We start from the raw sequence: 20727 nt of genomic DNA, 5'->3' as shown, positions 1-20727 counted from the left end.
GAGCAGACGGGTATCAGATTCCCACTGAGGGGAAAGAAAAGTGCCAGGCATGTGCTGCCACCAAAAAAAGCACAATACAGTGATTGACTGTCAGAGCTGGAAGATGCCTGAGAAACCATCTAATCCAGCTGTCTCCTTAGGCAAATGGAGAAACTGGACCCAGAATTGAGGACAGGACTTTGATTTTCTCAGGACCCAACAGAATGTTGGCACTGGGTGGTGGAAAGAACACACACTGTTTACCAGACGCTTTGCTTTCCGTGAGTTCTAGCCTGTTTCTTCATTTATTCAACAGGTATTTATGGAGCACTTCGTGCTTGTATACCTGCTAGGAGCTGGAGAGGAAATACGCACACACATTCCTCTGCTGGTTTTTGGTACAATTTGAAATAATAAGTTCCAGCTCCCAGTGAGCCTTCTTCATAGCAGCTGGCCCCAAGGGACAGAGAAGCACACAGAGAGGCCTGAATTGTTTCATGATCAGTCACAGCAGTCCCAGAGCCCTTGTTGAAGCCTGGTGAGATTTTAGAGACTGGAGAAAATGCTGCTTTGTCAGGGCTTTTAGTAAAGGATTTCCTCTGGCCTGCAGTGCTTGGATTTCTTTTTCTGATTTCAGGCCTCTTACTGTTTTTAGATTCCTGAAAAGAGCCACCCTCACCACAGTGCCTTCATTTTGGTTTCCATGGTTATCAGATGAATTGTATTTTTATGATAGCACAAGTAGCTGTTAAGTAATACATGGTCAAGAAGTCCCCGTTCCCTATGGGTTTGTTTTCTGGTGGTGGTTCTCTTTTTTTTTCAGTTACAGTGCAGTCATACTGTTCTTTCCTCCCTCCCCACCTGTTTCTTTTAACAATAGTGCATCAGTGGCAGGGCCAAGAGGAGTGGGAATAAGTAGAAACAGAGATAAAAACACGTATAGACCCTGGTTTAGGTATCTCAGAACCTTTGGAGGAATAATCCAAAGGCATTACCACATGCAAGGGGCAAATCAGTGGGACTCTGATAAAGATGTAGATTGCAAGCCAGCGAGAGCTTTCAGAGGTGGGAAGGATCCTGTCTTGGGCAACCAAGAAGACATCACAAATTGAGAAGCTTTTCAGGGAAGATTTAAAAGAAACAAGTTCCTTTTACGTATGTCAGTCACATAGTAATAAATAGACAGTACAAGAAGCATTTTGTTCTTTCAGTTTGCCTTACTGAATGAACCTTCTCTTAAGTCACCTATCATGGGCTTTGTCTGAGATGTTTCCTTATTTCTCTCTTTACTCTTTCTGTTAGCTTAGTGATGTATTAGTTTCCTACTCATACGCATGATATTGTGTACATGAAGGTAGATAAGCAGAGACATTTGGTTAAGATTTTGTCTGTTTCATTTTGGATGTTTAACCTGTGTGCCTCATTTCACCAGTTGGGTTCTAAGCAGTCACATGTTTCTTTATTTTTCCAAATAACCTCCCAAGTCCCCTTAATACACTTTTTAGTGAGAATTCTGATGTCTCCCACTTCCAAGCCCCACGGGGGCTCAAACACTCCAAAGAAGTCAGTCTTTCACTCTCCAGAGGGGAGAGAACTGCAGAGTCTGAGCCGTCCACCCACATTGTTATTTCTGACACAGCTGTATCATATCACAGTTGAAGAGCTGCCCTGCACGGTCTAAGGATGTGTGGTCACTGCTGCTCAGTGCTTTTATTGGACCACGTTCCTGCCAGCTTGATGCCATGCTTGGCTTCCCAGTTTAGAGCTTTTTCAGTTTGTGCTGACGTGATTAGCCATTCTCCCAAAGCACCGCACTCTGGGCCACGTGTGCAGCTTGTCACCAGGCTGGGTTCCTCCAGTCTCCCCTGTTTGGGCGGCCCATAGGGCCCTTTCTTACTAGCAGCCTTGGTCAGGGTCACTCCAGATCACCCAATAGATATCCCTATTTTCAAACCTTTTATCAGGGTTTGGAGGCTGAATCCCTTCTCTGCCTGACCCTAACCCAAAGCTTTTTGGCACATTGCTTCTACTCCTCTCCAGGATTCTGCCTACTGAGGATACTCAGGAATGCTAACCTTTAAGCAAGATATCTACTCCAGGACTTTGGACGCCTACTCATCTCACTTTTCGTAGGTAAGAGGAATCCTCTGGTGACTCTTGGGAAAGCGTATATCTGTTCCTGAGAGACTCTGTCCACCTATAGTCCTAAGAGAAGTAGGCATTATTGAAAATTTACTTGACACGTATCCTGTTAGGGATTTGGGGGTGCCAGGTTTTAATTTAAAAATGAAGGATTTTCAGTTCCCTCAACTTGCCTAAGAACCAGAAAATAATCAGTATGTCTATTTCATTGTCTTTGTTTTAAACTTTTAAAAATATGAGATACAACAAGAATGCAAGTGAGTAAAGCCCATAAATGTATAGTTTAACAATTCTAAAGAAAATACACATGTAACCACCACCTATGTCAAGAAATAGAACATTGCCAGTACTCAGTACCCTTTCCAAATCATAAGCGCCTCCCCAGAAGAAACCACTATTTTGACTTTTATGATAATCATTTCTTTGCTTTTCTTTGTAGTTTTGTCACCTATGTTTGCCTTCCCAAACAATACAGTTCATTTTTACTAGTTTTTTAACTTCATACATATAGAATCATACTGTGTGCGTTTTGTGTTTGCTTCTTTTGCTCAGCTTATTTGTGAGCTGAATCCATGTGTTGACCACACTTATTTTTATCGCTAACAGTGTTTTATGTTATGAATGTCACAATGTAGTTATTCATCCTATAGGTGACAGATACTTGGTATTCAGAAACTATAAGCAACACAAGAGCAGTGCAGCCAAGAACAACATCCTTAGACATTTTCTATTGTGTATGTGAATGAGTTTATATATGTTGAAGTGGAATTGCTTTGCTAGATAATGCCAAATAGTTTTCTAAGTGATTGTACCAATTTACTTTCCTACCAGCAATATATGAGAGTTCTAGTTGTTTCTTATCCTTGCAAATGACTCGGTATTGTTGGTTTAAATTTTTTAAACTATTCTCATGGGTGTATAATGATATCTCTGTGGTTTTAATTTTCTTTCCTTGGTTACTACTGATGAGCACTTTTTTGTTGGTTAATCAGATGGCCTGTTTTGTAAACTGCCTATTAAGTCTTTTCCCTGTTTTTCAGTTTTCTTATTGATTTATCGGAGTTCTTTATAAATTTTGGTTAGTGGTTCCTTGCCAGTTATATGTTTTAAAAGTATCTGTTACTCTGTGACTTTTTTTTTTTTTTCTGGTATGCGGGCCTCTCACTGTTGCGGCCTCTCCCGTTGTGGAGCACAGGCTCCGGACGCGCAGGCTCAGTGGCCATGGCTCACGGGCCCAGCCGCTCTGCGGCATGTGAGATCTTCCCAGACCGGGGCACATACCCATGTCCCCTGCATTGTCAGGCGGACTCTGAACCACTGCGCCACCAGGGAAGCCCGCTGTGCGTCTCTTTTCATCCTCTTAAATGTTGATATCTTAGACCCTATTCTGTAGAAGCAGGACCTGAAGTGGGGATTCATGCTCAAATGGTATACTGAGAGAAGTGCTCAGGAAGAGAATAAGGGAAGCAGGATGGGAAGAGGAGAGGAAGAGAACTAGTTGAGGTGGCAGTTTTCTGGAGAAGGGACCTCTGTGTGTTGTTATCAGCTGACACTTCTATCTGGGGAATGGATGTGCTAGCCAGTAAAGAGGATCTGGGTGGGACACCGATGGTTTTCTCTATAGTCCATCTGATACATTCCCTTCTATGTTAAATTCACTCCATCCAGATACAACTTCTCCAGGATTCTGGTTGGTCACAGTTTCTGGGGAAACTTACAAGAGGAAGGTTAGTGGGACAAACTACAATCCCTGCTGCTGTGGTTAGTCCAGAGATCAAACTAATGCCCATCTTCTTCCACCTCCACCATCCATATTAGTTTCCCCTCCTTTGTCCCTTGAATATTGGAGAGAACTCAGTGATGAAGCCACCTGGGTCTGGAAGTTTATTTTCTTATGTTATTTTTAACCGTAGATTCAACCTTTTTAATGGTGCTAGGGCAATTTTTTCAATTTCTTCTTAAGTTAGTTTAGTAAGTAATATTTTTCTAGGAATTTGTCTCTTTTAAGGTTTAAAATTTATATAAAGTTTATAATATTTCCTTATTATTCTTTTAATGTCTGCAACATCTGTAGCAATATCCCCTTTTCATTCTGATTTCATTTTTATGCTTTCTCTCTTTTTTTCTTCTTGAGCTTCAGTAGAGGTTCCTTTCAAAGAACCAACTTCTGTCTTCATAGGTTTTTTTCTGTAGTAAGTTTGTTTTCTGTCTTCATAGGTTTTTTTCTGTAGTAAGTTTGTTTCCTGTTTCTTTAAGTTCTGCTCTTTTAAAAAAAAATTCACTCTCCTTGTATATATTTTGGTTTTTCTTCTAACTTTTTGAAATGGATGCTTAGTTCATTAATTTTTATACTTTTTATTTTTATTCTTTCCATTTAAGGTTAAACATTTTTCTCCAAATACCGTTTAGCAAGAGCTCACACGTTTTGATATGTAGTATTTTAATCATTTATTTCTAAATATTTTCTAGTTCCCATTGTGATTTCCCCTTTGACTCATAGGTATCTTAGAAATGTGTTTCTTAATTTCCAAACATGAGTATTTTCTAGTTATCTTTTATTAATTGATTGTAGTCAGTGAGCTTGTTCTGTATAATCTTAATCTTTTAAATTTGTTGATATTTCTGTTAGGGTTCTGTTTATGGTGAGTTTTTATAAGTGTTACATGTGTGCTTGAAAATAATATGAATTCTAAAGTTATTGGATTTTATGTAATGGTTCTATGTAATGCCAGTAGATCAGGTTTATTAATTATATTCACATCTTCATCCTTACTGATTTTTTGCCTATTCTAGCTATTATAGAGAGAAATGTGTTAAAGTACACAACTGTGATTATGAATTTGTCTATTTCCCCTTTTTAATTTTTTGCTTTATATCTTTGAGCCCAATTATCAAGTGCATACAAGTACAAAGTTGTTGTACTTCCTAGTGTGCTAACCTTTTATCATTATGAAGTTGCCCTTTTTATTTCTAGTAAAAGAATTTTTTTAGCCTTAAACTCTATTTTATCTGATATCAGTATAGCTACGCCATCTTTTTTGGTTAATCTATGCAGGGTATATCTTTTTCCATCCTTTTAGTTTCATCCTTTCTGTATATATGTGTTTTGGATATGTCTCTTATAAATAGCATATAATTGGGCTTTGGTTTTTTATAGCCTTTGTCTCTTAACTGGAACATTTAGTCCATATTCATTTAATATAACCACAGATGTATTTAGGTTTAAGTTTGTCTTCATATTTTATGCTTTCAGTGTGTTTGTCCTGCTAGAACTCCATTTCATTTTAGCTCTTTTTTCCCTTTTTTTTGAGGTGGGTGGGGCACTATTTTTAATCATTTGCTTTTTTCCTTCTAGTTTGGACATTATGCACTAGCTCTTCTTTAATGGTTACCCTTGAAATTTTAACTTAACCAAAGCTGATAAATTATGGAAGTGATAAATAGCACTACTCTTCTTTTGGACAGTACCAGGACATTAGACCATCTGAACTGTCTTTTCCCCTTGACGCTTAGTGGTAGACTTGTTGTAATACAATGTGTCAGCTTTGATTAGAGTCATTTAAGCACCCACAAATGGAACAAATGAGATGAGGGAGGAAAAAAGTGAGAGAGCAGAGAATTTCCTTGAGAAAACTATGTGTATATTTGTCAGGACTCTTGGTTGCAAGTGACCAGCTTAGGCACTCTTAACTTTAAAAAGAAAATCTATTGGCTTATAAAACTGCATAGCTGGAAATAGGGGCTCAAAAAATATTTTTAGGGTTCTCTCTCTGTCTCTCTCAGTCACTCAACCTTGCTTGTCTTAATTTGGCTTCGTTCCTCAGATGGACTCTTCTGAGTTGTCCCTATCTCTGGCAAGGGGGAGGGGATATTCTGATCACCTACTTTGGGTCAAGTATCCATCCTTGGTGGATGGAGGACTGAGGCACTCTGAATGACAGCCCCACCAGGACTAAATGAAGTGGGAGTGGGGTTCTTCTAAGAAACCAAAAGAGGGAAGGTGTGCCAGGCAGACAAAAGTTACAGCTACCAACCATCCCTACACTGAGTAATGGCTGAAGGAGAGATACAAAGAAAGAAGAGGTTTAGAGAGGTTGCAGTTGGAATTAACTCAGTTAATCTGTACAAGAAGAAAAAGGGGAGGACATTACCTGTTCATGAGCCCACTGACAGGGAAGGAGGAGGCCGGTCAAACAACCACCTCCTTCACCCACCAGCCACTGGGCACTTCAGCATTGTTGGCTGAGGACATCTTGGTGGTCCACAGCAGCAGAGGTGTGGGGCTCTCTAGTATGTGGAGATGTTTTCAACATGTCAGCCGTGGTGCTTGCTATTCCCCCAGCCTTTTCTAAGAGAAATTTCTACATCCACAACTCCTGTTCATGGAGGGGCAGCCCGAGACATCCATGTTTCTACCATAAAATCTTGCTCTATCCCTGCCCCCTGGTCAGAACTTACGGAACCAGGGATGGACGTCAGACCCAAGAAGAGCCAATTCATAGTCTCACCGGGGACCTCTGATGTGACCTAGTGGAAAGAAAGATGCATGTTCTCTTAGAAATTTGAACTGGGGACTACAGTTGGACATAGCTATAGAAATCGAAGCTGAAATGGTATATAGAAAGAAGCCATGAGGTAGAGTCAAGCCTTTGAGGAGTCTTGGCTAGTGATCTTAGGAGGAAGCAGAAGCAATGAGGTAGAGAAAATTTTGTGTAGCCTCCAGGCAAAAAGAGAATGGAGCAGACCCTTGGAGAGTGACTGAATCATGCGATGAGTGAAGACCCAGACTCCAGCTGCTGAGGGCCTTGGGGCTGCCATTGATCCAGACCTTTCTAGACTCTGGGAAGCCCAGACCTACTATGGTTCTATTCTTTTTTTTTTTTTAATTTATTTTATTTATTTATTTATTTTTGGCTTCGTTGGGTCTTCGATGCTGCACTCGGGCTCTCTCCAGTTGCGTCGAGCGGGGGCTACCCTTCATGGCGGTGCGCAGGCTTCTCACTGCGGTGACCTCCCCTGTTGCGGAGCACGGGCTCCAGGCACGCGGGCCCCAGCAGTTGTGGCCTGCGGGCTCCAGAGTGCAGGCCTAGCAGCCGTGGCGCACGGGCCCAGCTGCTCCGCGGCATGTGGGATCCTCCCGGACCAGGGCCCGAACCCCTGTCCCCCGCATCGGCAGGCGGACTCCCAACCACTGCGCCACCAGGGAAGCCCTATTCTTGTATTTCCATAAAATCCTGTACCCTTAATACCACATATACTCTTATGATAAGCTCTCCCTTATTTGTACTTGTAGTCAGAAGACTCAGTAGAACAGACATTCAGAACTTAGGGGCAGTGCCTACATGGGTGGATTGCTATTGCTGCCAGTGCTCTTCCAGTACTACAGTTCTGAAAAGAAAACTCACACTCTTTGCCATCAGATGGTCGGCAGCTACAAACGTTGTTAGCTCAGTTACAATAAAGAATCCTGTACACCCAGCGCTTGGCCTGGTGGGACTATCTGGGGTAGTTGGTTCGGGTTGGTTGGGGCCGGCTTAAGGTCTGTATTCGTTCCTCATTGCTGCTGCACAGCTCCCTGCTGGGCGCAGGTCTGCTGCTGGGCACAGGTGCCTTGATTTTCCCAGAATCTGGCTTGAGGTCCTAAATCTTTGGGCCAGGCTTCCTAACAGAGTACTGCTGTGTCACATCCAACTCAGACACTGTGTGATACTCTACTGCGTAACAGTTGCAGGAGTAAACTCATCCTTATTTCATGATCTGTGAGTTTATGTGTAATGGTGAGGATAGAAGGTCCTTGACTATCATGTCACAAGTTAGGAACCCCAGAACCTCAGAAAGGAAACTAGGAAGCAGGAAACTAGGAGGCAGGCTGTTGTAGTGGAAAGAGCAGGGGCTTTGGACTCAGTCCAGGCTGGGAACAGAAGCTGTGCTGCTTACTAACTAAATAAAAAACGGTTTATCCATTTATTCCTGGAATTGGGCATAAGAAGACTACCACCTCTCTGGTTGTTAGAAGTGCTTATTGAGATGACATACAAAAAACACCTGGTATTTAATAAGCTCTCAACACATCTTTCCCTGCCCCCTCAAGGTCACCCAGTGAATCAGAATCAGGACTAAAACCCAGGTTTTGGGTTTCCTGACCCAGGGCACTCTCCTAGGTGAGAATGAATGGGCAGTGCATTGAAGGAGGGAGAAAGGGTCCTTATGGCTCCCAGCCACAATCAGAAAGCACTATACGTGCATCAGAACACAGCATTCTGGTCTGTGTCATCAGATTTCAGAGCGGAAAATAAGAAAGTGTTTATCTCTCAGGCTGAAGAGAACTGAGATTTGAAGAAATGATAGAAAGCCTGGATGAGATTTTTGTCATCTTCAAAATTTTAAGTTTTGTTTCATTTTCCAATAGTGTGTGTAGGTGTAGGTATATGTATGGGGCTCTTTCATGGTTCACCGTATTTTAATCTCTGTACTTTCAAACTAAAATCCACAAAACTTTAGGAAATGTACTTTGATTTGAAGAAAAATCTAAAATCCTTAACCCATTACAGTTCCTCAATGAATGCAGTTTGTATAATAGTTATTTGCACTGGTGTTTAGTATGTCTCATAATGTGGGAGGAAAATATATTTTTTTCCCTTGAAAATATTAAATAGAGTTCTGAACTGTCCTGGTTTTCCCCCCGCCCCTTTTTTATTAAAAGCAAAATTCCCACCACTTTGATACTGATGTGGCCTCCTCTAGGTAGGAAGTAAGTGCATTCTTTTTTATTATACAAAGGTGGGACTTGAATGCAGAGTTAAGTCCCTGCCTTCAAGATTACCCAGTGAGAGAGAGGCAGAGCCCCAACTAGAAGCCATTTGTGTCCCTTTTGTCTGACTCATCTCAGTATGGGGTAGGGCCATCTGTGCTGGGTCTCGAGGCAGCTCGTCACTGCCCCCCAGGTTAACAAAAACTGTGTGAACTGATCCAGCTGATCTCTCTCCCTGACCCCTTCAGGCTCTCAGAGCTTCGGCCAGACGGAGCTTCTCCTTACTGTGTCCTCAGCCCAGCTGGAAGTTTCCTGCTTGGAGGCTTGGCTGACACTGTTTCCTCTGCCCACAGTCCCCCTTCCTGCATTCTCTGGATGCACCAATTTTACCCATATCTCAGAGTCCAGCTCAGATGCCAGCTCTCCCATGAAGCTTGGCTTAATGGTTAAAAACCCAGACTTTGGGGTCAGGTCTGGCTTCAAAAGGGGGCTCTGCTACAGTCTAACAGAGTGATTTGGGGTAAGCCGTTTGTCACCTAAGTTCTCTCACTTAGTTTTTTTATCTGTAAAATGAAGACACATACTTTAAATCAGTGCTTCTTAAACATATGGTACATATGGATTCTCTGGTGAAATTGTTAAAGTGTCAGTTCTGATCCAGTAGGTATGGAATGATGCCCAGGAGTTGGCGTTTCTAACCAGTTCTTAGGTCCTGGAAACAACATTCTGAGTTGTAAGGCTTTGAAGAGATGTTGAGAGAATGAAAGGAAATAACGCATGAAAAGTGCTTAATGCTGTTCCCTTCAGACAGTCGTGCTAAGTAAACAGTAGCTCCTGATGTTTTTGTTGCCTTCTATTATAACTGGCTGATTCCACTAGCTAAGGGTCACATTTTTATTCACACACATTTTTATTTACAAACGGGCTTTCCCTCTTTTATGGCACTGAGCACTTTTCCCCTGTATTGTGGGGTGTTCTGCAGGGGTGGGGGTTGCGCGTTGGGAGTGATATCTTTGTCTCCTACCAGACTTGACGGTGGGGTCTTTATCTGATTACTGACTCCTCGCAGTGCCTACCACGCAGTCCTATACATAGCAAGTGTTGACTACATACTTGGGTTTTATTTACTTTTTTTTTTATTCCACAAGGATCTGTCTCGCAGTATGGATTCTATAGCTGAGGCTATTCAATAGTCTCAGCTGTTCTAATATACCAGATAATGATGATGGTGATCATTCATTCATTGTTTATTGAGCACCTACTGTGGGTCAGGCATAGTTCTAGGCATAATACAAAGCAGTGATACAGAGTTCCTGCCCTCAAGGAGCTTATATTTTACTCAGGGGAGACAGACAATAAATAAAAGTATTATATAAAATGTAAGCTCCTTGAGGGCAGAGAATGTCTAGTTTGTCACAGTGAATTTCTTCACAGCAGGTGTTCACCTGGCTGCCCTACGTCTGCATGTGCTGTCTCACTTCTCACAGGGGTGGTCCCTGTGCTGTAAACTCGGTCCTTCCTCACGTCCCCTTCACCCACACCACACATCCACTCACACAAAAGCGTTAGTGAGCTGCAGAGATGTCACTAGAGGTTTTATTCCTGACCCTAACTTGCCGACCCATCATAATGCTCAGTGACCTAAATGGGCACAGCAGCCACCCTCTCAGAAGCAGTGGCAGCCTAGACAGCAGGACAAAGCACAGCAATGCTTTGGTTCCGGTGCCTCACGTTGACCAGAGTTCTGTACAGTTTTCTCAGGGTTCAATCCCAATCTCTCCTTTATCAAGTCCTTTTCTATTTCATGCCCTTTAGATGTTAGGGCGGCAAGGCCTTGGTCATCTTCACTCTCTCTAGTGATCTTACGCCATGGCTTTAAATGTCATTCAGGTCTCTGTTCAAATGTCACTTCCTCAAAGACCTTCCTTGCCAACCCTATCTAAAATAGCACATGTGGGGGGCTTCCCTGGTGGTCCAGTGGCTAAGACTCTGTGCTCCCAATGCAGGGGGCCTGGGTTCCATCCCTGGTTGGGTTGCTAGATCCCATATGCATGCCATAACTAAGAAGTCTGCATGCTGCAACTAAGAGTCCAGATGCCACAAGGAAGATCCTATGTGCTGCAACTAAGACTCGGTGCAGCCAAAATAAATAAATAAAATAAATATTAAAAAAATAAAATAGCATATGTGTGCATGCCCACATACACGCCTTAGCCTGCTTTATTTCTCTTCTTAGCACTTATGTTATTATTTTTTAAATGTATTGCCTGTCCCTGAGGGTCTTGTCTTATTTACTGCTTGTCAGAACTTGGAACAGTGCCTAGCACAGTAGTAGACAATCGACGAATATTTGTTGAATTAATGATTTTTTTCCTTTGGAAATTCTCAAAATTCTCATGAGGGGTAGCAAGATAGCCATCATTAGCCTCTTTACAGATGAGGAAATAGGCTAACTTTAACCTCACTTGAGGTTAAAGGATTTGCCTCAAGTCATGGGGAAACAGTAGAGCCTGCTTGTCGAGAGCCAAGTTTCATGGGACTCACCTCCCAAGAGAGTGGCCTCTGCCTTCCCCACTGAAGCTGGGGACACCAAGTGGCCCAGAGGCATGCGGATCCCTCCACTGTGCGGTTAGGTAGAGGCCACACAGAAGCCCTGAGTTCTCACACTCTTGGGAACACATTAAAAAAGGAACAGCTTGAGGTCTACCTCAGAACCTGCTCCCTCCCATCCAAACAAGTTCCCACTGTTGTTTCTTTACAGGCACAGGCCGTAGGGGATATTTGTTACTTTTAATTCCATAGCTCAGAGGCCCCAGTGGCAAAAAGAAGGGCAAAACTTGAATACATTTTTTAAAATTGAAGTAGATTTACAATATTGTGTTAGTTTCAGGTATACAGAGTGATTTAGTTATATATATTTATTTTTTAGATTTTCCATTATGTTATTGCAAGATACTGAATATAGTTCTCTGTGTTATACAGTAAATTCCTGTTGCTTATCTACTTTATGTATAGTGTAATAGTTTGTGCCTGTTAACCCCATATGCCTAATTTACTCCCCCCTGCCCTTTGGTGACCATGAATTTGTTTTCTGTGTGAGTCTATTTCTATTTTGTGTGTAGATTCATTTGTACTATTTTTTTAGATTCCACATATAAGTGGTATCATATATTTGTCTTTGTCTGACTTACTTCACTAAGTATTGTATAATATTCTCTAGGTCCATCCGTGTTGCTGCAATTGGCTGAATAATATTCCATTGTGTATATATACTGCATCTTCTTAAACCATTCGTCTGTTGATGGGCACTTGGGTAGCTTCCTTATCTTGGCAATTGTAAATAGTGCTGCTTTGAACATTGGGGTGCATGTATCTTTTCGAATTAGAGTTTTCTCTGGATATATACCAAGGAGTGGGATTGCTGGATCATATGGTAGCTCTATTTTTAGTCTTTTAAGGAACCTCCATACTGTTCTCCATAGTGATTGTACCAATTTATATTCCCACCGACAGTGTAGGAGGGTTCCCTTTTCTCCACACCCTCTCCAGCACTTTTTATTTGTAGACTTTTTGATGATAGCCATTCTGACTGTGTGAGGTGATACATCATTGTGGTGGTTTTGATTGCATTTCTCTAATAATTAGCAATGTGTGGCATCTTTTCATGTGCCTGTTGGCATATGTCTTCTTTGGAGAAATGTCTATTTAGGTCTTTTGCCCTTTTTTTTTTTTTTTTTTTTTTGTGATACTTGGGCCTCTCACTGTTATGGCCTCTCCCGTTGCGGAGCACAGGCTCCAGACACGCAGGCTCAGCAGCCATGGCTCACGGGCCTAGCCGCTCCACAGCATGTGGGATCTTCCCGGACCGGGGCATGAACCCATGTCCCCTGCATCGGCAGGTGGACTCCCAACCACTGCGCCACAAGGGAAGCCCTTGCCCATTTTTTGATTGGGTTATTTTTTTGATATTTAGTTGTACGAGCTGTTTATGTATTTTGGATATTAACCCCTTGTTGGTCGCATTGTTTGCAAATATTTTCTCTGATTCTGTAGATTGTCATTTCATTTTGTTGATGGTTTTTTTTCGCTGTGCAAAAGCTAAATTTTGCTTTTGTTTCTTTTGCCTTGCGAGACCTAAGAAAACATTGCTATGATTTATGTCAGACAATGTTTTGCCTATGTTCTCTTCTGGGAGTTTTGTGGTGTCATGTCTTACCTATAGGCCTTTAAACCATTTTGAGTTTATTTTTGTATATGGTGTGAGAGAGTGTTCTAATTTCATTGAGTTTACGTATAGCTCTCCAGCTTTCCCAACACCACTTGTTGAAGAGACTATCTTTTCTCCATTGTATATTCTTGCCTTCTTTGTTGTAAATTAATTGACTATAGGTGTGTGGGTTTATTTCTGGGTGGTGTAATTTCTGGGCTCTCTAGTCTGTTCCATTGGTCTATATGTTTTTGTGCCAGTACCACACTGTTTTGACTACTGTAGCTTTGTAGTATAGTCTGAAGTCTGGACGGGTTATACTTTCAGCTTTGTTCTTTTTTCTCAGGATTGCTTTGACAATTCTGGGTCTTTTGTGGTTCCATATAAATTTTAGGATTATTTGTTCTAGTTCTGTGAAAAATGTCATGGGTATTTTGATAGGGATTGCATTAAATCTGTAGATTGCTTTGGGTAGTATGGCCATTTTAACAATATTCATTCTTTCAATCCAAGAGCATTGGATATCTTTCCATTTCTTTGAATCATCTTCAGTTTCCTTTATCAGTGTTTTATAGGTTTCAGCATATAGGTCTTTCACCTCCTTGGTTAAATTTATTCCTAAGTTCTGTTTTTGGTTTTTTGGTTTTGTTTGTTTTTTTGACATGATTTTAGACGGGGTCACTTTTTAACTTTCTCTTTCTGATATTTCATTGTTAGTGTAAAGAAATACAATAGATTTCTGTATATTAATCTTATATCCTGCTACCTTGCTGAATTCATTTATTCTAATAGTTTTTGTGTGGAGACTTTGTGTAGAGAGAGTATCATGTCATCTGCAAATAGTGACAGTTTCACCTCTTCTTTTCTAATTTGGATACCTTTTATTTCTTTTTCTTGTCTGATTTCTGTGGCTAGGACTTCCAGTACTATGTTGAATAGAAGTGGTGAGAGTGGGTATTCTTGTCTTGTTCCTGAATTTAGCAGGAAGGCTTTCAGCTTTTCACTGTTGAGTATTACATTGGCTGTGGGTTTATCATAAATAGCTTTTATTATGTTGAGATATATTCCCTCTATACTCACTTTGGTGAGAGTTTTTATCATGAATGGATGTTGCATTTTGTCAGATGCTTTTTCTGTGTCTATTGAGATGATCATGTGGGAATACATTTTTTTAAAGTGTTAGCTGGTTATAGAAATCCCTGTTGCTCTGTGGATCCCCATGGATTAGTGTTGTAAAGATATAGTAAATAATGCCAAATGGAACAACAGAGAATAGGACGTTTTCATGAAAGGAAATCCTCTCTAAGTTCAGAGGGCTCTTGAGGGGAGAACTGTCAGCCCCAGTCTCGATCTAGCCTTGGGGTGTTGCCTAGAGTTGGGGACATGGGAAATTTTGGAGGAAGACAACTGCTGAAGGATGGAAAAATCCCCTGCTGGGAAATCCTTCTTCCTGCAAGAGGCCAGATCCACTACCCTTTGCTTCCCACTGTGGGGTGAGCTTCTCGGAATCCCAAGAAAACTGAAGCCCTAGTAGTTTCTGTGTCAGGGACATTTGCCCCAAATCCTCCAGAGACCCTCACATCATCCTGAGGGAAAGAAGCTATCATTTAATATTTGCAAAGTTGTGAGTTTCTTCCCTCAGTGTTCCACCCAACGTTACTCTCCTGGATGATCTCCTTAAAATGCAGCTCTAATCAGGCCACTCCCTCCTGAGGAACCTACAGTAGAGTACAAGCTTCTGAGTTTGTCATCTAATGCTTGTATCAAATATGCAACATATATAAGAGAGCAGAACTCCAGTGACCCCAGCGGGATAGAACAGGGACCAACTGAGGAAGTAACTAGGATCTAGATTTCAGCTCAGTATTGGGAAATATGATATTGAATCACTGCAGACAAGCGATGGAATGGGTGGTCTCCAGGAGCTTCATAATAGCACTCTTTAGAGTTTCACATGCTCTTATCAGTCAGGAAGGGCTAGGTTATGCTGTAGTAATAAACAGTCCCCAAATTCTATTAACCCAACACACAGGATTATGTTTCATGCATGGTATCCATTTTGGGTTGGCAGGGGGACTCTGCTTTTCCTAATCACTCAAGGACCCAGGCTACCAGAGTAGCCATCATCTCAAATGTTGCCAGTTGCTGTGCTGGAAAGAAGAGAGCTCTGGATGATCTTGCACAGGCAGTGAAGTGCTCCAGTTAAGAAGTGACACACATCCCTTCTCAAAACTCATTAATTAGTACTGGTCACGTGACCCTACCCAACCAACCACAGGAGGGACTGAGAGTGCAATCCTGTCATGTGCCAAAAGGAGGGGAAACTGGAAATAGTTGGTAAAGAGAACTAATTATCAACACAATATGCATTAGATCTTTTAATCCACACAGCAATCCTTTGGGGTGGTATCAAGCTCCCCAATTTACATATGAAGAAACCAGGCCCAGGGAGGTTAAGTGACTTGCTCAGGCTTTCATACCACTTAATCCTAGGTCTTCTGACTTTGCAGGATACTGGGAGAGCCACTCACGGAAAGGGTTGAAGCTCCCAATAAAGGGTTGAGAGCCCTTTATTGGGAGTGCTGCATCAAAGTGGGGAAAGGGGGCGCTTTTCATTACAGTCACCAGGGATCTTGGTAAAGTTGCAGGTAATTGGTTCCATTCCAAAGATTCTTTTTTTTTCTTATATTTAATTTAATTTTTTTTTTTTATTGAAGTGTAGTTAAGTTACAGTGTTGTATGATTATTAGTTTGGGGTGTACAGCAAAGTGATTCAGGTATATATATATACACACTTCTTCAGATATATGTACTTCAGATTCTTTTCCATTATAGGTTATTACAAGATACTGAGGATAGTTCCCAGTGCTATACAGTAGGTCCTTGTTGTTTACCTATTTTATATATAGTAATGTGTATATGTTAATCCCAAACTCCTGGTTTATCTCCGCATCCCCCCACTGTCCCCTTTGGTAACCAAAGGTTTGTTTTCTTTGAGTCTATTTCTGTTTTGTAACTAAGTTCATTTGTATCATTTTTTTAGATTCCACATATAAGTGATATCATATGATATTTATCTTTCTCTGACTTCACTTAATATGATAATCTCTAGGTCCATCCATGATGCTGCAAATGGCATTATTTCATTCTGTTTTATGGCTGAGTAATATTCCATTGTATATATATACCACATCTTTTTTTTTTTCTTTTTTTTTTGCGGTACGTGGGCCTCTCACTGTTGTGGCCTCTCCCGTTGCGGAGCACAGGCTCCGGACGCGCAGGCTCAGCGGCCGTGGCTCACGGGCCCAGCCGCTCCGCGGCATGTGGGATCTTCCCGAACCGGGGCATGAACCCGTGTCCCCTGCATTGGCAGGCGGACTCTCAACCACTGCGCCACCAGGGAAGCCCTACCACATCTTCTTTATCCATTCATCTGTCAGTGGACATTTAGGTTACTTCCATGTCTTGGCTGTTGTAAATAGTGCTGCTGTCAACATAGGGGTGCATGTATCTTTTCACATTAGGGTTTTGTCCAGGTATATGCCCAGGAATGGGATTGCAGGATCATATGGTGGTACTGTTTTTAGTTTTTGAAGGAACCCCCATGCTCTTCTCCATAGTGGCTGCACCAATTTACATTCCCACCCCAGAGATTCTGATTCTGGAGATCTGAAGTGGGGCTAGGAACAGGCCCTGGGTGATTCTGAGGGGGAATGGTCAAGAGCCATGTTTTAAGAACCTCTGGGAAGTCCCACCAAGTCTGGTTTAAAGATTTTCTTTCCTCTTGAGCTCTGTAAGCTGCAATTATGCTTAATACTTTCTCTCTCAGGTTGTTATTAGCTGTGTCCATTTCCTGTCAACTTCTTTCTCATCCTAGAATCCCTCACACTCTGTAAGGGCTATGTTTGCAAAACAAAGGAACGAGAAATAAAAGGGATTTTTAATTCTCTAATTTTTTTAATTCACAGTGAAACTTTAAGAATTTCTATGTAAGAATTTCTGTGTAGATGCAGGAATTTTGTGGGGGGGGGAGGGCCCTTGAAGCTGTGTTTATATAGTAAATTTATATAAGTTTGCAAGAACTAATTATTCACCAAAAAATTGGGGTAGAGGCATGATGGCATTTCACTTCTGTTTATTCATTTACTTAAAGTCATGCTTTGTGCTAGGTATTAGATGGTGTGTTTGGTTCTTGCTGTATTCTCTATAGCTCAATTTTGGTGGCCCAGTGTATTCCTTATTGATGGGCTGCTGTGGCGACTCATCTGGGACAGGAGTTGGCAGTGCTGGGTACTGTGGGATGTCACATGGAGCATTCAGCGGGTTGACTGGGTTGAACGCTAATAGTGAAATAGGTTCAAGTCAGCAATGAGGTTGGATGCAGTAATCAGGCTTGGTGGTTGTAGTTTGAGTAACTGTGATTTGGGTCTCTACATCCTCCTGAGGATTGGAGTAGTGACCGTTAGCATTGGGTCCCAGAGAGGGCCCTCCTGGGCAGACTTGTATGACTCCATAGGGAAGCCTGTCACCTGGAAGGCTGTCGAGATTGGGTTTCGAGATTGCGTTTCTTTAGGATTCTCTGATTCACTCTTGAACACCTGTCAGAGTTGTCCCTTGTAGAAGGAAAGAACATTGTGGATAAGGCACGTTGGAAAGTACACATTAGATGGTGCCCCTGGAAGAACAGCATACAGTTATAATCAAAGATGCTAATAAATTGGAAAGTGAGAGGTAGGGATGAGGAGAGCAAGGAGTCTGAGAAGTAGGTCAGAGTTCTTAATAATGACTGAAAGATACTCCTTCCACATGCAGCAAGTGGTCCTTCCTGGTATGGGATCACCGTCTGGGTAGAAATGTTTGGGTGGTTGACAGTTTGTATTCTTTTCTATAGGAACTTGTTAAAATGGTGATAACAGTGTTCTTCTGGTGGTTTTAAATTGAAGTAGCAATATAATAAGGAAAAAAGAAGTGAAGCAAGGACAGAGAAGAATATTGTAAATGAGCTCCTCTTAATAGGGATATAAAAAATTTACAAAGATAAATGTGAACTGTGTGGGACACAGGGTAGTCAGAGGAGGCATCTGTTATGTGGAAGAAGGAGGCTAAATCTGAGGTTTCAGGAAGGGACTGTGTGAAGGGTCAGGGTTAGAAGAAATGTGACGTATGAAGTCACTGAACTCAGAGAATCATGTACAGGTCACCAAGACCTGATGGACAGGCAAAATAACATTTTAAATTAAATTACCTCATAAGTGAGCCAAGAACCTAGTTGGAGGAGAGGCCCACCTGAAACTGAACTGCATTCAACCCACTCAGAGTCCTGGCATCAGAGCTCCTCCCTCCTGCAAATGACACTGTAATGAGAAGAGCAGCAGTCAAATTAGGAAAGGGGCAGAGCTGCAGAAGGTCTGGGAGATGTTTGGGAGGAATGTGGAGTGCAAACATAAGTTGTGAGGGAAAGAATGAGTTATGTGAGAGTTGAATATGAAAGAGTTAACTTAATCTTACTAGAGGTACTGCTGACCTGTTTTTTTCCCAGTGACTCTGGTCAAGTCACCTGTAGGTAATAATAAATCATGTACTTGTCTCCCTTGGTTTTATTGGCAGCATTTCCTGAAAGAACTTAGAGCCTCAGAAAAGGCAGAATCCCACTCTCATAATACCTGAGACATGTGGACCTGGTGTTGGAATAATCTGGGCACTCTGTTGCTTAGAGTGATTTTCTTTTCTGTTGCTCTGAATAATTGGAGTAGAGAAGGGGGTCAACACCAGGTATTGGGTCTTCAGAGAGCAAGGTATCCAGTCCTTGCCAAAGAAACCCACATTCTGGTGGAGGAGACAGAAGTCTGCTGAAAAGGCTTAGAAACCATGACCAAACCTAGTAGAAATAAGCATCTCTAATACCCAAATTGTGGTCTTGAAATATTGCTTCCACTAAAAGAAACCAGAAGAATAAGCTCAACTGATTTTTGACAAAAGTAAAAAAGCAATGCAGTGGAGAAAGGATAGCGCTTTCAACAAATGGTGCTGGAACAGCTGGACGACCATAGGTCCAAAAAAAATGAACTTCAAACTAAATCTTATACCTAAATCAAAAATTAACTCAAAATGGATCATAGACTTAAACGTGAAGGGTAAAACTATAAAACTTTTAGGAAATAAAAAACAGGAGAAAATATTTAGGATCTAGAGCTAGAGCTAGGTAAAGGGTTCTTGGACTTGACACTAAAAGCCCAATTTATCAAAGGAAAAGTGTAAAATTGTACTGTGGTGCTGGCATAAGGATTGACAAATAGTTCAATGAAACAGAATAAATCACCCAGAAATAGATCCACGCTACTGTCATTTGATTTTTGACAAAGGCACCAAAGCAAGCCAATAGGGAAAGGAGATTCGTTTTAACAAATGGTGCTGGAATAACTGGATATTCACGTAAAAAAATTAACTTCAACCTCCACCTCATACCATAACAAAAATTAATTCATGATTGTATCATAGGTCAAAATACAAAAGTTAAAACCACAAAGCTTTTAGAAGAAAATACAGGAGAATATCTTCATTGTGTGGGGATTAACAAAGGTTTCTCAGGTAAAAGAAACCAGTAATCATTTTTAAAAAAAAAAGTATGTTCAGCTTCATCAAAATTAAAAACTTCTCATCAAAAGATACTATTAAGAAAGTGAAAAGACAAGCTACAGAGTAGAAGAAAATATTCACAGAACATTTATCTGGCAAAGGATGTATGAAGAAGTCCTATAATTCAATAATAAAAAAGACAACCCCATTTTTAAAAAAATAGACAAAAGATTTGAACACTTCAAAAGAGATATATGAAAGGCCAATAAGCACATGAAAGTGTTCAACATCATTAGTCATGAGGGAAATGCAAATTAAAACCAAAATGAGATACCGATTTCGAAAAAGATCCACGCACCCCTGTGTTCATAGCAGCATTATTCACAATAGCCAAGACATGGAAGCAACCTAAGTGTCCATCAGCAGATGAATGGATAAAGAAGATGTGGTATATATATATACAATGGAATATTTCTCAGCCAGAAAAGAGAATGAAATATTGTCATTTGCAGCAACATGGATGGACCTAGAGATTATCATACTGAGTGAAATAAGTCAGAGAAAGACAAATATTACATGATATCACTTATATGTGAAATCTAAAAATAATACAAATCAACTTATTGATAAAACAGAATCAGACTCACAGACATAGAAAACAAACTTACAGTTACCAAAGGGGAAAGGGGAAGGGGAGGGATAAATTTAGGAGCATGGGATTAGCAGATGCATGCCATTATATATAATATAGATAAACAACAAGGACCTACTGTATAGCACAGGGAACTATATTCAGTACTGTATCTTGTAATAACCTGTAATGGAAAAGAATCTGAATCTGTAACACTATATTGTAAATCAACTATAGTTCAATAAAAAAATGTTTTTAATGAGGTACCATTACATATCCACCAGAATGATACAAGACCGACAACAATAAATGTTAGTGAAGTTGTGGAGCAGTGGTGTTGCTTATACATTCATGGTGAGAGTGTAAAATGTTCTTTGGAAAAAGAACCCAGCAATTTCCCTTCTAAGCATTTTTTTAAATTTTTTTTTTACATCTTTATTG

General features: G+C 41.0%; 1 protein-coding gene across 10 annotated transcripts in view; it reads left to right on the top strand.

The window, feature by feature from the left end:
* FBXO10 (F-box protein 10) overlaps positions 1 to 20727 on the top strand; it is an 81680-nt gene that overhangs the window by 1286 nt on the left and 59667 nt on the right. For 6 of the 10 annotated variants that reach the window (XR_007477780.1, XR_007477782.1, XR_007477781.1 and 3 more), the window contains exon 1: positions 3830 to 3848. The exons of 2 other annotated variants lie outside the window; for them this stretch is intronic. The gene's annotated coding sequence lies outside the window, so the exon portion shown is untranslated. Of the gene's footprint in view, positions 1 to 2019; positions 2113 to 3829; positions 3849 to 20727 lie in introns of those variants that run through there. 2 more of the 10 variants (XM_049710801.1, XM_033431130.2) reach the window with 1 other exon arrangement.

This window comes from Orcinus orca, chromosome 6 (genome assembly GCF_937001465.1).
Source record: "Orcinus orca chromosome 6, mOrcOrc1.1, whole genome shotgun sequence".
Taxonomy (NCBI): Eukaryota; Metazoa; Chordata; class Mammalia; order Artiodactyla; family Delphinidae; genus Orcinus; species Orcinus orca.
Note: the sequence above shows the minus strand (reverse complement) of the source record. Positions and strands in the feature narration are given on the sequence as shown.